The sequence below is a fragment of the Saimiri boliviensis genome, chromosome 6 (assembly GCF_048565385.1).
Source record: "Saimiri boliviensis isolate mSaiBol1 chromosome 6, mSaiBol1.pri, whole genome shotgun sequence".
NCBI classification, from domain to species: domain Eukaryota; kingdom Metazoa; phylum Chordata; class Mammalia; order Primates; family Cebidae; genus Saimiri; species Saimiri boliviensis.
The window spans coordinates 107,880,616-107,894,405 of NC_133454.1; positions in this window are offsets into that span (position 1 = coordinate 107,880,616).

Genomic DNA, 13,790 nt, shown 5'->3' on the forward strand with positions numbered 1-13,790 from the left:
TGTTGGTTTGAAGTCTGTTTTATCAGAGACTAGGATTGCAACCCCCGCTTTATTTATTTATTTATTTATTCATTTTGCTTTCCACTGCTCTCCATTTCCTCCATTCCTTTATTTTGAGTCTATGTGTCTTTGCACGAGATGGATCTCCTGAATACAGCATACTGATGGGTCTTGACTCTTTATCCAATTTGCCAGTCTGTGTCTCTTGATTGGATCATTTAGCCCATTTACATTTAAGGTTAATATTGTTATTTGTTAATTTGATCCTGCCATTTTGATGCAAGCTGGTTGTTTTGCCCATTAGTAGATGCAGTTTCTGTATGGTGTCGGTGGTCTTTATAATTTCGTATGTTTTTGATGTGTCTGGTACTGGTTGTTTCTTTCCGTGTTTAGTGCTTCCTTCAGGAGCTCCTGTAAGGCAGGTCTGGTGGTGATGAAATCTCTCAGCAGTTGCTTGTCTGCAAAGAATTTTATTTCTCCTTCACTAATGAAGCTTAGTTTGGCTGGATATGAAATTCTGTGTTGAAAATTCTTTTCTTTAAGGATGTTAAATATTGACCCCCACTCTCTTCTGGCTTGTAGGGTTTCTGCCAAGAGATCTGCTGAGTCTGATAGGCTTCCCTTTGTGGGTAACCCGACCTTTCTCTGTTGCTGACCTTAGTATTTTTTCCATCATTTCAACCCTAGTGAATCTGATGATTGTGTGTCTTGGGGTTGCTCTTCCTGAGGAATATCTTTGTGGTGTTCTTTGTATTTCCTGAATTTGAATGTTGGCCTGCCTTGCTAGGTTGGGAAAGTTCTCCTGGATAGTATCCTGGAGAGTGTTTTCCAACTTAGTTTCATTCTCCCTGTCGCTTTCAGGTATACTGATCAAACATAGATTTGGTGTTTTCACTTAATCCCCTATTTCTTGGAGGCTTTGTTCATTTCTTTTCACTGTTTTTTCTCTAATCTTGCCTTCTTGCTTTATTTCATGGAGTTGATATTCAATCTCTTATATCCTTTCTTCTGCTTGATCCATTTGCCTATTGAAACTTGTATATGCTTCATGAAGTTCTCATGCTGTGTTTTTCAGATCCATCAAGTTGTTTATGTTCTTCTCCATGCTGGTTATTCCAGTTACCATTTCATCTAACCTTTTTTTCAAGATTCTTAGCTTCCTTGCATTGGGTTAGAGCATGCTCCTTTAGCTTGGAGAAGTTTGTTATTACCCACCTTCTGAAGCCTACTTCTGTCAATTCATCAAACTCATTCTCCATCCAGTTGTGTTCCCTTGCTGGTGAGGAGTTGTAATCCCTTGGAGGAGAAGAGGCATTCTGGTTTTTGGAGATTTCAGCTTTTTTTGTGCTGGTTTCTTCCCATCTTCATGGATTTATCTAACTGTGGTCTTTGAAGCTGATGACTTTTTTCCCATGGTCTTCACAACCCAAAGACCAGGAGATTCCCTCCAGTGCCTACACCAGCACGCTAGGTTTTTTTATGGGGGTCTCTGTATGGGGTCTCTGAGTGGACATCCTTTCTGTTGATGTCAAAACTATTTCTGTTTGTTCGTTTTCCTTCTAACAGTCAGGCTCCTCTCCTGCAGGTTTGCTGCAGGTCTCCTCCAAACCCTGCTTGCTTGGGAATCACCGATTTGGACTGCGGAACAGCAAAGATTGCTGTCTGTTCTTTCCTATGGTAGCTTCATCCCAGAAGGGTACCCACCAGATGCCAGCCAGAGCTCTCCTGTCTGAGGTGTTTCCCAATCAGGATACATGGGTGTCAGGGAGCCACTTAGGAAGGCAGTCTGTTCCTTATTGGAGCTTGAACACTGTGCTAGGAGATCCATTGCTCCCTTCAGAACTGCCAAGCAGGGATGTTTAAGTCTGCTGAAGCTTAACCCACAACCACTCCTTTTCCCAGGTGCTCTGTCCCAGGAAGATGGGGCTTTATTTCTAAGTCCCTGATGGGTTGCTGCCTTTTTTCAGAGATACCCTGCCCAGAAAGAAGGGAGTCCAGGCACTGTTGGCCTGCAGAGGCCTTGCTAAGCTGCCCTGGGCTCTGTCCAGTTGCTGTAAAACTTCCCTGTGACTTGTTTACACAGGTGAGGTTAAAACCACCTACCCAAGTCTCAGCAATGGTGGACACCCCTCCCCAACCAAGCACAAACATCCCAGGTTGAGCTCAGACTGCTGTGCTGACTGCAAGAATTTCAAGCCAGTGGATCTTAGCTTGCTGGTCTTCATGGAGGTAGGAGCTGCAGAGCCATATCACTTGACTCCCTGGCTTCAGCCCCCTTTTACAGGGGAATGAGCGGTTCTGTCTCACTGGTGCTCTAGGCACCACTGGGGTATGAGAAAAAAAAAAAAAAACTGCTGCTGCTAAAATGCCCACCCAGTTTTGTGCTGGAAACCTGGGGTGCTGGTGTAGGCACTGGAGGGACTCTCCTGGTCTTTGGGTTGTGAAGACCATGGGAAAAGCACAGTATCTGAGCAAGAGTGTCAGGAAAAGTCCCTAATGGCTTCCCTTGGGTAGGAGAGGGAGTTCTCCAGCCCCTTGTGCTTCCTGGGTGAGGCGACACCCCACCCTGCTTTGGCTCACCCTCTTTGACTGCACCCACTGTCTAACCAGTCCTAATGAGATGAGCCTGGTACCTCAGTTGGAAAGGCAGAGATCACTCCCCTTCTGCATTGCTCTTGCTGGGAACTGCAGACTGGAGCTTCCCCTGGCCCCCCATCATCTTGGCAGAAATCCAGGATCTAATTTTTTTTTAAGGGAAGATAAAATCTGTAGTATCTTTCACTTCCTATGACTTTAATCTTCCAGAAATAAAAATAACCCTAGAGACTATTAGTAAAATGCAGGTCAGATGCAAGATTTGTGAAGCCTTCTAAGGTTACAGACTGCTTTTTGTGTTTTGAGAACTATTTGACTTGGCGGCTTCGTGGTTGGTAAGGCCTGTGGACATGCAGAAGTAACCATGCTTAACTAAGAAGGCAAACCTTGGCTGCAGTTAGCACACAATTAAAGCAAGTTACCAAGCTTTACCTTAAAGTTAAAAATTGCTAGGAGTTAATTGAAACTACTAGAAATAGATTTACATGCAAGGTGTTTAGGAACAGTAAAATGGGTTTTTAAGAAAAGTCTATAAGAAGGCATGGAAATGTAAACTTTTGCCTGGGATTAGAGGATTGTTTTAAGTTAAAAAGCTGAAGGTTCTAAAAAGTGGTGGAAAAATTGTGGAAATTAATCTTCCAGAAGAGGTTATCTGTGTAAGCATATTGACTAAATTTTTTAAAAAAAAAGATATTTATAGTTTTTCTGTAAATTGAGCACTGAAATAACAGCATAACAAGATTTTCTTAAGGTGTTAATCTGCTCTTTAGCAAAATTTGTAAAGGGTTATAAAAGGTTTTTGCTTCTGTAAAATTTCTGCAAAATAAGTAGCTTATGGCAAGCTGAAATTCTATTTCATAATATCAAGTGTTTTAAGCCTCTAACATTTTAACAACCTTTTCAAAATAAAACTTCAGTTTCACAGTTGCCTTTCCTAAGACCTGGCTTTTTGAATACTTCATAGGGCCCCTGAAGTGTCCAGATAAGAGAGGTAAAGAGGACTATTTGACACATTTTGGTACATGGTATTGCCAAAATGATGCTCAATCTTCTTTAGGTTATATCTTGGTGAATGATGCTAATGTATGTTCCAAAATTGTATAGTATTTCTAAATTTCTAATGTCTAAGTATGTGCCATTGATCATAACTAGGGTTGTTATGTTAAATTATGGTAAACCACAGAGATAGCCAAACTTCTTTGTAGTCGTGTTTCTGACTGTAACTACCCTGGACATTTTGCTAGTCACAGACAATTGTTGTCTTGTTTTAATCCTTTTCGAAACAATGGTTTATAATAGGCTGTAAGACTTTGATAGGTGCTCTCTGATACAATTTCTGATTGTGTTTGAAACAATCAGGTTTCTGATAACTTTGGAGATTGTGACATTGGAATAAACTAAAATTTATAGGACTTGTAAACAGGTGAAATGTTCATGAATATCAAGCAAAACAAGATTTAACTAAATAGACTGAACTTAGGAAGTTGAGCCAATCTTTTTCACTTCGTTTGCTTGGAATATTGGTGACCCTTGTTTTGTTTTTCAAAATCAAGGAAACTTATTTTGAATGATTTATGGCTTTTACTAATTAAGTAAGATATAATCCTGTGGACAAAATTTGGAGCATGTTTGTTTCTCTCTGCCTAGTTTCTCTAAAATTCAGAAACTTTCTATGAGTATTCTTAATTTCTGACAATATAGTTGTTTACATCAGTGCATTAAGAATCCATTTTTCTTTTGTAACAGAACACAATTGGAGAAAATCAGTATTTTACCAAGGCTTTGACTGGAAGGGTATGCGTTGTTTTAAGGAGTCACTCTTGACTTGCATAGCTGATAATAGCCCAGTGGGGAAATTGGCCTCATACCCTTGCCTATGCAGTCTCTGTACAGGGTTAGGGGCAGTAAACAATGTCACTTTCTAACATGTCCTGGAGCTCCAAGTTTATCTTGGGACTTTAAGAGGAAAGGATCACCCAACTCACAGGTATTTGAGGATGCAAATCTATGGTTGGGCTTGGCTTTAAGATTACTAGTGGAACAGATTTCAATAAAAGCCAATCCAAAAGGCCTATTTAGAAATAATTGTTCTTGCTGTACTTTATGGAAATAATCAAGTCAAGTATAGGACTAAAGTCTATTTTGAAAACCACTCAGTCCTATCATAATTCATTTTCTATAAACATGAGATCTGGGGAGAGAGAAATCCTGCTTCAAAACATATCATATATTTGTCATTAAATTCTAAACTCACTAGTTGTTTTTAAGTTTTTCCCTACATTTTAGACTAACCCTGCTTGTTTCTGTGAACCAACCAGCTATCTCTGGCCGCAGCTCAGAAAGAACAAAAGGGATAGGTAATGTAGAAATACGGATCAGTATTCTAGTTTTGAGCAATTAGATGGGAATAAATAGGCTGTCTATCACTTGGAAGTTTCCTTTTGGGAAAGTAAGACCAAGGGAGCTAAAGAAAGCCAAGCACCATGAAGAAAAATCCTAGAAAGCATATAGCAACCAGTTATCTGGGTGGGTCACGAGATATCCTTTCTTCTTTCTTGTTGGAGGAGGACTCTGTTCCACAGTTTCACTTTAGTATTTGTCTTATGATAAGGAGTTCATGCAACTTCCCGTGATACACAATTTTGTCCCAAACTCAATTCCCAGCTTCAGGTCAAAGCCCCAGGAAGGAAAACCGGATCTGTGGGATCCCGAAGCAAATGACAACAAAGGTTAAAAGGCACAATGTAGGTGAGTGTGGCTGATTCCCACCGATCAAGCCAACCCCAAGCTTCATGTTTCATGGATAAAACCCATGTTAATATCCATGGCATAAATGAGGTCTAGGGAACTCTAAGGCTACTGACAGTAGGTGGGAAAGCTAGGTGAGAGCAGATAATTCCTTTTCTCTAGACCCACCTGCTTCATGGGTGCAAGTCGCTTTAACACTCATGGCACCACCTGCCAAGGTTGCTGGAACTTGGGGATACAAAAGCAGAAGAAGGGAAAGAGGTCACTCTTCCTTGTCTACCATTCGTACCCCAGGTATCTGCTAAGAAGAGAAGCGAAACAGGAAAACTGCTCTCCTCTTTCTAGATGGGTAGCATTCACCTTCAGTCTGTACTCCTTTAGAATGCATTCTGAACCCTTGGGACGCCTGGGAAAAAAATGCCTTCTTTTTATTCCTTTATCCTCCTCAGACCTCTCTTCACTAATAAGTAATTATGTCTCCATACTATGAGACACTCCCTCCGATGCATCCTCCAAGCTGGAAAGAGTTAATTTCCCAAACTGTAAACTGGTTGGTTTAGGATTCAGCTCAGAAGGGAAACCAGAAGCCCAATATGCCAGCGAAAGGGTAAAGTTTTCTTGTTTTACCAGTCAGGCTATTGGCTTCCCTCTCAACTATGTAAACTGCTAAAAGACCTCAGAATTTTTGAGCTGTCTTTTCCCCTCCCCTTGTTTTGTTTTGATACATGTTTTTTAATAGCCTGGTTTGTCTGTTCCTGCCTTCAGGCCATCAAACTCCAAACAGTAATGGAACTGGAGCCTCTGACAATGCCCCCTTTTGCCGGGAACCCTTAAATAGGCTCTAGGGAAGCTCTGACTGCCCTTTCCCCAAACATCGGCCCCTGTCAGCAGGAAGCAGTTAAGATCTGTTTTCATCCTCATCCTTAAACTAGTGACAGTTAGATGCACTTCTTTAGAGAAGGGAATGAGATAGCCAGATTGGAAGGGGGGCGGTCCTGAAGAAACTCGTACCAGCCCGCCCATTGAGGTGGAGCCCCGGGAAGTTCCTGATGTTTGCAGCAGGGAGAAGCCTGAGCCTGGCCTCCTCTTTCTGTGTGGAAGTGGGGATTCCAGCAGCCTGGCAGGAAGCGCTCTAGTGGAGAGACTTTGGCCTTATGAGAGTCCCTGTTCCTACCCCCCTTTTTTTTTAACCCAATAAAACCCTGCTTTACTCACCCTTTAAACCATCTGCAACCCTAAATTTTCATGGCCATGGGATGGACAAGAACCCCGTCTTTAGATGAACTAAGGAAAAGTCCTGTAACACTTTCTTTCCCAATCTTCAACTGAGACAATATATTTTTTTTCAGCTAACTATAAACATTATCTTCTAATTACCCCTTACCCTAACCCCCATTATTTCTACTAGTTAACAAATGTAAGAAACTTTGATTCCTTCTCTTCCTCTCATCATCCAATGAGAGGTCTGGCTAACTCAAGTTTATTGTTTTTTAATTGGACCTTAACTTCCACCAATTATCTCTCTACTACTACTACGATAGTAAAACAGTCTCCAAAATGGGTTTTTCTCTGTCCTAATCTTAATTCTTTTTTCTTCTGCCATGCTAGGAACCCATTCAAAGTTCAAATCTGATGATGCCATGCAACCATTTAGAAAATGTTAATATTTCATCATTATCCATGTTAAATTCGGTAGGGTCAACATGCCATACAAAGCTTCAAATCATTGTCTTTGTTTTGTCTTTAGCAATGTTCAAATTGAATGTTTTCTTCTGTTATAGAAACACTAAGCCACTTGCAGTCTTCTATCATCATGATGTTCCTTGTTACTTGACTTCGCTGTATGTGTTCTGGGAAAACTGACATCTCGTCTTCTACCACCTGGCTCACTCCTATTCATCCAATAGGGCTCAATCTAATTTGCTTTTATTCACATAAAAAGCAAATCTGATTACCTCTCTTTCAACTACAGAGCCCAGATCTGTTTCCTTTCTCTCTGCTTATGTAATATGTAGTACCTCTTCCATTCAATTCATATTGTATTTGCAATATTGTTAACTCCTTGAAGGCAAAAGCTGTGTCTCTTATTTTTGTATTAACTAACTCTATTGTTGCCATAATAAAAACACTCCATAAATGTTCCATGAATAAATGAATGAGTGTATTTAGAAGTGAAGTGACACAGAATTGGGTCAAGGATTTAAAACTAACCATTCATTTCATATTAAAAGTCCTACAACTAGTGTTCCATTCTCAAGTCTGTCACTAACAAATATTGAAACATATGGGCTTAAATTTGTTAGGACACTCAGTTGGGATAATTAGATTTTTTAAAATTTAATATTGTTCGTTTGAGTTGAATCTCCAACTTTCAGAAGTGTCTTGCTTTTAGGGTCATGTCTTCTGGTTGTTCTATTTTTTAGCTACTTGGCAAGTGAGAAGTGGTTGCAGCCTAACGGTTATCTCTTAAAAAGTTTAGACAACTTTAAATAGTGTGTTGTATTCTAAAAAGGATGAATTGGATAATTTTACTGACTTCATAAAAACAATGCGCATAATGAGATGTTAAAGAACTATTGAAGTTAGTAAAGATAATTTTATTTTCTTATGGAAAGGGACTAGAATATGTTGGTTTAGCGACTGTGGTATTCAGGGATATCCATCAATGACATTTGATTAGAATATAAAAATGAATCATAATTTAACCCTAAAATAAAATATCTAAAACTGTATGTATAATCGTGATTTAAAAAAAAGTGTTGATTGATTTATTTTCATTTTTGAATGCTGGCTGATCCATAATGTCTTCAATTTGAAGTTCCTCTATGAAATTCAATAATAGTCAGTACAAAAATAGTTTAAACATTGCCGCATTAACCAAGCTAGTGCTTCAAAGGTGCTGTCTTACCCATTTCATTAGTAAACTTGATGGCAGAAGAATAAGACTGACATTGATTACCAGAATGTATCCCCAGAGAGAAGCCAGTGTCCAGGAAAATATAATCCAGTAGAACACAAGAAGTAAAATATTCAGAGGAGAGAATTAGTAGTTTTCTGTTCTGAAAAATAAATGCCGTTGCTGAAACAAGACTTGCTATAGCCATCTGAAAGCTCCCATTCTCTTCTTTTACCTTTGGGGTTCTTTCTCATTATTTTGTATGGGAGACTTTACTCTCAAAGTCTTCATGCTTACAATGGAGATAATGGTACCTACCTTAGAGGGCTTTGTGAGAATTAGAGATGATATACTGAGGTGTCCTGCAAATGGTAATTATTGTGATATAATTGTTGATATTCCCAGACACTATCTCTTCCTTGAGAGCAAATTGTTTCACGGTTTCAGTTGCACTCCAAGGAGTGTTGTCTAGAAATAATTCTAGGAAATTTGATATTACTGTAATTTGCTCTTGTCATAACTTTGCCCTAATTAGAAACAGGTATACTAGCCATTGGTTACTTGTGGTCAGCGCCACCTGGCATTATTGTTAACAATGCGATAAACACATTAATATGAATTTGAAGATAAAGGTGACAGTTACCAGAAAATAAGGTTATGATAATGGAGAGTAACTATCTTGATTTGCCTTAGACCAAGGGGTTTCTGGAATGCAGGGCTTTCAGTATTAAAACTAAGAACATCTGTGCAAACTGAGATGAGTTGGTCACCTTATCTTTTGGACGTGACTTAGTTTTGTTCGTTGCTGTACATCCAGAGCTTCAAACAGTGCCTGGCGTTAAGTAGGTCCCTCAATTTATATTCACTAAATGAATCTATTCTAAAATAAGCTTAATATTTTTTTCCACTTTTAGCATTTAGCATTTACTTCTTTTGCTTCTCCGGTGTTGTTTCCCCACCATCTCTTCCTTTCTATCCTGTTTATAGATTCAAAACATCAATAATTCCACACACAGACATATGTGGTAATTGTGGAATAGCTGATGCTTGAATTTGAAATACTCACCAACCATTGCTTCAAGGCTCAACAAATGAGAAAATAGGTGAAAGCACTTTCTAAGCTACAAAGCATATAATTTTTCTTTTGAATTATTGTATCGTATGAATGCCTAATGGTATCCCACCAGCTTCCAAGAGCTCATGGTTTATTTCTGACATTAATCTAATTGTCAGTTTTTTACTCCTTAATATTAGTGCCCGCCTTGATTACTAAAATAGCTTTCAAATAATAGTTACTAATCACTCTCAGGGTTTATAATAAATTGAGTTTTACAAAAGTTTAATGATATATCATTGAAATAAAACTGTTGGACAATAGATTATTTTGGTAGCACCTATTTTCTGATGAATAATCTATATATTGGCACTTGTCTTTGATAAGAAATGTGGTGTTGTTTTTGTTCATAAAATATATATAGGGCTGGGCGTGGTGGCTCATGCTTGTAATTCCAGCACTTTGGGAGGCCAAGGTGGGCGGATCACGAGGTCAGGAGATCGAGACCATTCTGGCTAACACAGTGAAACCTCGTCTCTACTAAAAATACAAAAAATTAGCTGGGCATGGTGACACGCACCTGTAGTCCCAGCTACTCTGGAGGCTGAGGCAGGAGACTTGCTTGAACCCGGGAGGTGGAGGTTGCAGCAAGCCAAGATCATGCCACTGCACTCCAGCCTGGGTGACAGAGCCAGACTCCATCTCAAAAAAAAAAAAAAAAAAAAAATATATATATATATATATATATATATATATATATATATGAAATAATCTCCAGCTTTCAAGCATTTTTCAATATTGTGAAATTTTCACTTCTTCTTGAAGGTAAAATTTGTATTAATCATAATAAAACTATCAGGTCATTTAAGTGGGATTTAAGAGCAGAATGAAAAAGAGGCACATATCAATGCCTCGGCAATAATTCACTCACTTACATGAGTTGCCCCAGTTTTGTTTAGAGTTGAACTTCAGATTGCATAACTAAATGTTGGGCAATAGTGACAGATTCTGATTTTATACTTCTCTTAGAAAACCTGAAAATATGCTGAAAAATGAAAACCAGGGATACAGTCTACTTTCACATAGGGTTAAGAATATGTATTGAAAAAGCAAAATGTTACTGAGCAGGTAAACATTGTCTTTAATTATATTAGAGTGACTTGTTTTCAAGACTCTTGAAAATGTTTCAGATAAAAATACATAGCTACTTGACTTTTTTTTTAAGGTCAGAATTAACTGAAGTTCATTCTCTAACAATCCATTTATGCTGATAAACATCTTTACAAGCATCAGTTAGTCTGCTTCAGGGCAACTGGAAAGAGAAACTATATTACTTTTCTCATTTTGTAAAACATTATTATGATTATTTTAATAGAAGTACCTACAGGAGCTGGAAGTCCATTTCAGCATCTAGCTTTTAAGGCATTTTACAAATTGTATTAAGATTAATATTTTTCATGATAATTCCATTAGTAAAACCTGAGATTTCCCTGGTATTACAAGTTTTTTGATTAAAATTTTATAGTAACTAGCATAAAAAGTATGTATCATATCTTTATTTTGTGCATATTTTAATATATTTGAGGTTTCATATATTGCTGTTAGAAGTCTATATATACACTTTACAAAACTAGCAAATGTGCTTAAATAGCAGTTGGTGAGCTCAACTTTTTACCTCTTTCAATGTGGAAGTAAGGGCTGAAGAAGTAAGGGGGTTAACTAATTGCCATTCAGTAGATGTAGTAATATATAGGCAAAATAGTTGCTAAGGGTGCCCATAATGGGTTTCCACCATGATAGCTGAGCTAGGGTTGGTCAAGGTGGATGTTCTGGCAAGTTTTCAAGGTTAGGACATCAATCAGAATGTGTTCTTCTGCCACCACACAGATCAGCCCCTGTCCTTCAAACAACATTGAATCTTCCCTTTCATCTATATTCACTATTCTGGCAATGAGATAAAGGCAGGATTCATGCCATTTCGACAAGTCAAATTCAGCAATTAAGCATTAAATATATAATAAAGTGAAGCATTAATAATCTGGAAAATGAAATTAAATTACTAGGCCAAATAATGAAAAATAAGACTTCATAGTCTGATTTTCATGAGCCCTTCCTTTCTGTATTTTGTGCAAGGGACAGATAGATGTGCTCATTTTGTGCATAGAAAAAAAATTTACAAAGATTTTTCCAGTATCATGTGCTTTCATTAAAATAGCTTCATTTATTGTCTGTCTTGCAGCAAGTTCCTCTCTGTTTTTCGTTTTTTGTTGGTTCTTTTTTAAATCCTGGGAAAAACAAAAAATGAACAGCAGTTTTACATTTTACTGCTAAACATATTATAAAATTTAATTATATAATTTTACATATAATTTATATAGTTTTCTCAAGGTTGAAATTTCGGAAGTTCTGTTGGCAGCAGTTTAAGAAACAGAAGGATGTGAACTGGTATGTGTTTTGAGAATGCTTCATTCAGTATCTAAATTTGGATCCTAATTGACAGTGTGCTACATTAATTCTAGAAGATTTCTTTTTTCTCTCATACAGCCAGATGTATCTTGTTCTGTATCCTGATGGAGCATGAGAAGAGAGTAGTGTCCCAGCTGCTTCCTATCTAATATGTACAGGGCTTTTAGGAATCCATATTTCTTCTTGCAAAAGAAGAGAAAGAATCACAGGGACTTTGATTTTTGGAAGGTAACTTTTTAGACTCATTTTTATCAGAAGTAGCTGTTGTACAGAATCACATTCTAATCAAATATAAAGATGCATATGTAATTTGAGAATATATTTTGATAAGAGATTTGATTATATGCTACTATTTTTAAGAGAAACAGACAAACAGCTTCTTAGCGGAGTGTGACTGCTTACCCAGGCATTCACATGCTATGTCTGTGATAGTTCATGATATCATTATTTTCAAGATTCTTATTAAAACAAGCTGAAGCACCAAGTGATTGAACACAATATTTTAAAATTACATTGCTTTAGAGTATCACATTTATTTGTTAGCACTCATCTAACTCTTCTACTTTATCTAAATATCTTGAAGATTATTCCAAAAGGATAAGATATTGAAGTTGTTTTTTTTTTTTTTTTTTTTTTCGCCTTGATCAATCTTTACCTTAAAAATGTTGGATACTCTGGGGCCATCTACTTAATACGTTTTCATGTTTCAGTGAAGGCTATTCTTAATGTGCCTTCTTGCTGCCTTCTTTTTCTTTCTGCTATGTAAATATTTATCACTCTAACATGTGCAAATAACTTGTTTCAGTCATTGAAAAAGATGATACATTATTTCAGAATATTTGAAATATGAGAGGAAATTATTAAAGTTATATCTGGGTCTGTGTGTGTGAGCTAAACCAAATCCTTCTATTATTTTGCTAATGCAAATGCATCTGTATACTTTTCAAAAGAGTGTTCGAGATTAAGGTCATGACCAGATGTAGAAGAGTAAAATTCCTGAATAGAAGCAGATGTTAGAGAATCTTCTTTCTAAAGCATCTTTGATGTTTAGGGAAGCAAACTGCATACTATTAGTAGGAGATAGAAACGCGCGCACGCGCACACACACACACACACACACAGACACACACACACAGAGAGAGAGAGAGAGAGAAATATTATCATTGGGTTACTTTAACTTGGTGAATTGTAAATGGTGTATTTTTTGGTGTACATATTTCATAATACTGCCACCCAGTTGCCTTTGGATAGAATAAAATGAGCAGTAGACACAGAATTGTATTTTGGTACAACAATATAGCGAACATTTAAACAGTCACATAGGCTTCCTGCTAAACCAAGTAAATTCAAGTGCGTAGTGGTCTCTGACATACCAGTGCAGCTACTGTTCTGATGGGACAAGGACCAAATATGTTATGCAGGGAAAATAGAGGCTTGTTGTTAATCAGAAATATCTGGAATACATTTGAGTTTTCTTTAAATGGTAGATTTATAGCACTCTACCCTTTATCCCCAAAACCTGCAGTGAGGACTTTTGGTCAAAAGTGTTTCTAAATTTATTATAGAAATCAGTCTGGTTTATTTAAACGTTGTGTCAAATTTTTTCCCAAAATATATTCATTAGTACTATACTGTGATCTCCTAGGAGACTGAATTGTATGCTTTGGATTCCAACCTAACTTTTTAAGTGCAAGTTCACCTTTCATCCTATTTAGTAGCATTTGTCTAACTGCTCAGCCACCTCTCACAGCCAAGGGTAATTGCATACTTGGACTAAACCTATAAGAATTATAAGCTTAAAATGAAAGAAGCTTCAGAGTCAGCAAAGACAGAATTTGGTGGATGCAAGCCAAGTCTAGAAAGGAGGATCATTTTCCCTTTGGATTTATATCACTTTTGTTTGTACTAGCACTTGCTTTTTATTAGACGTATTTGTTGGTGTTTTTTATGTTGTTGCTTGTTTTGTTTTGTGATCGCAGGCTGGGAATATGTTAAGTATACTCAATACCGAATAACTTGACAAACAATAGC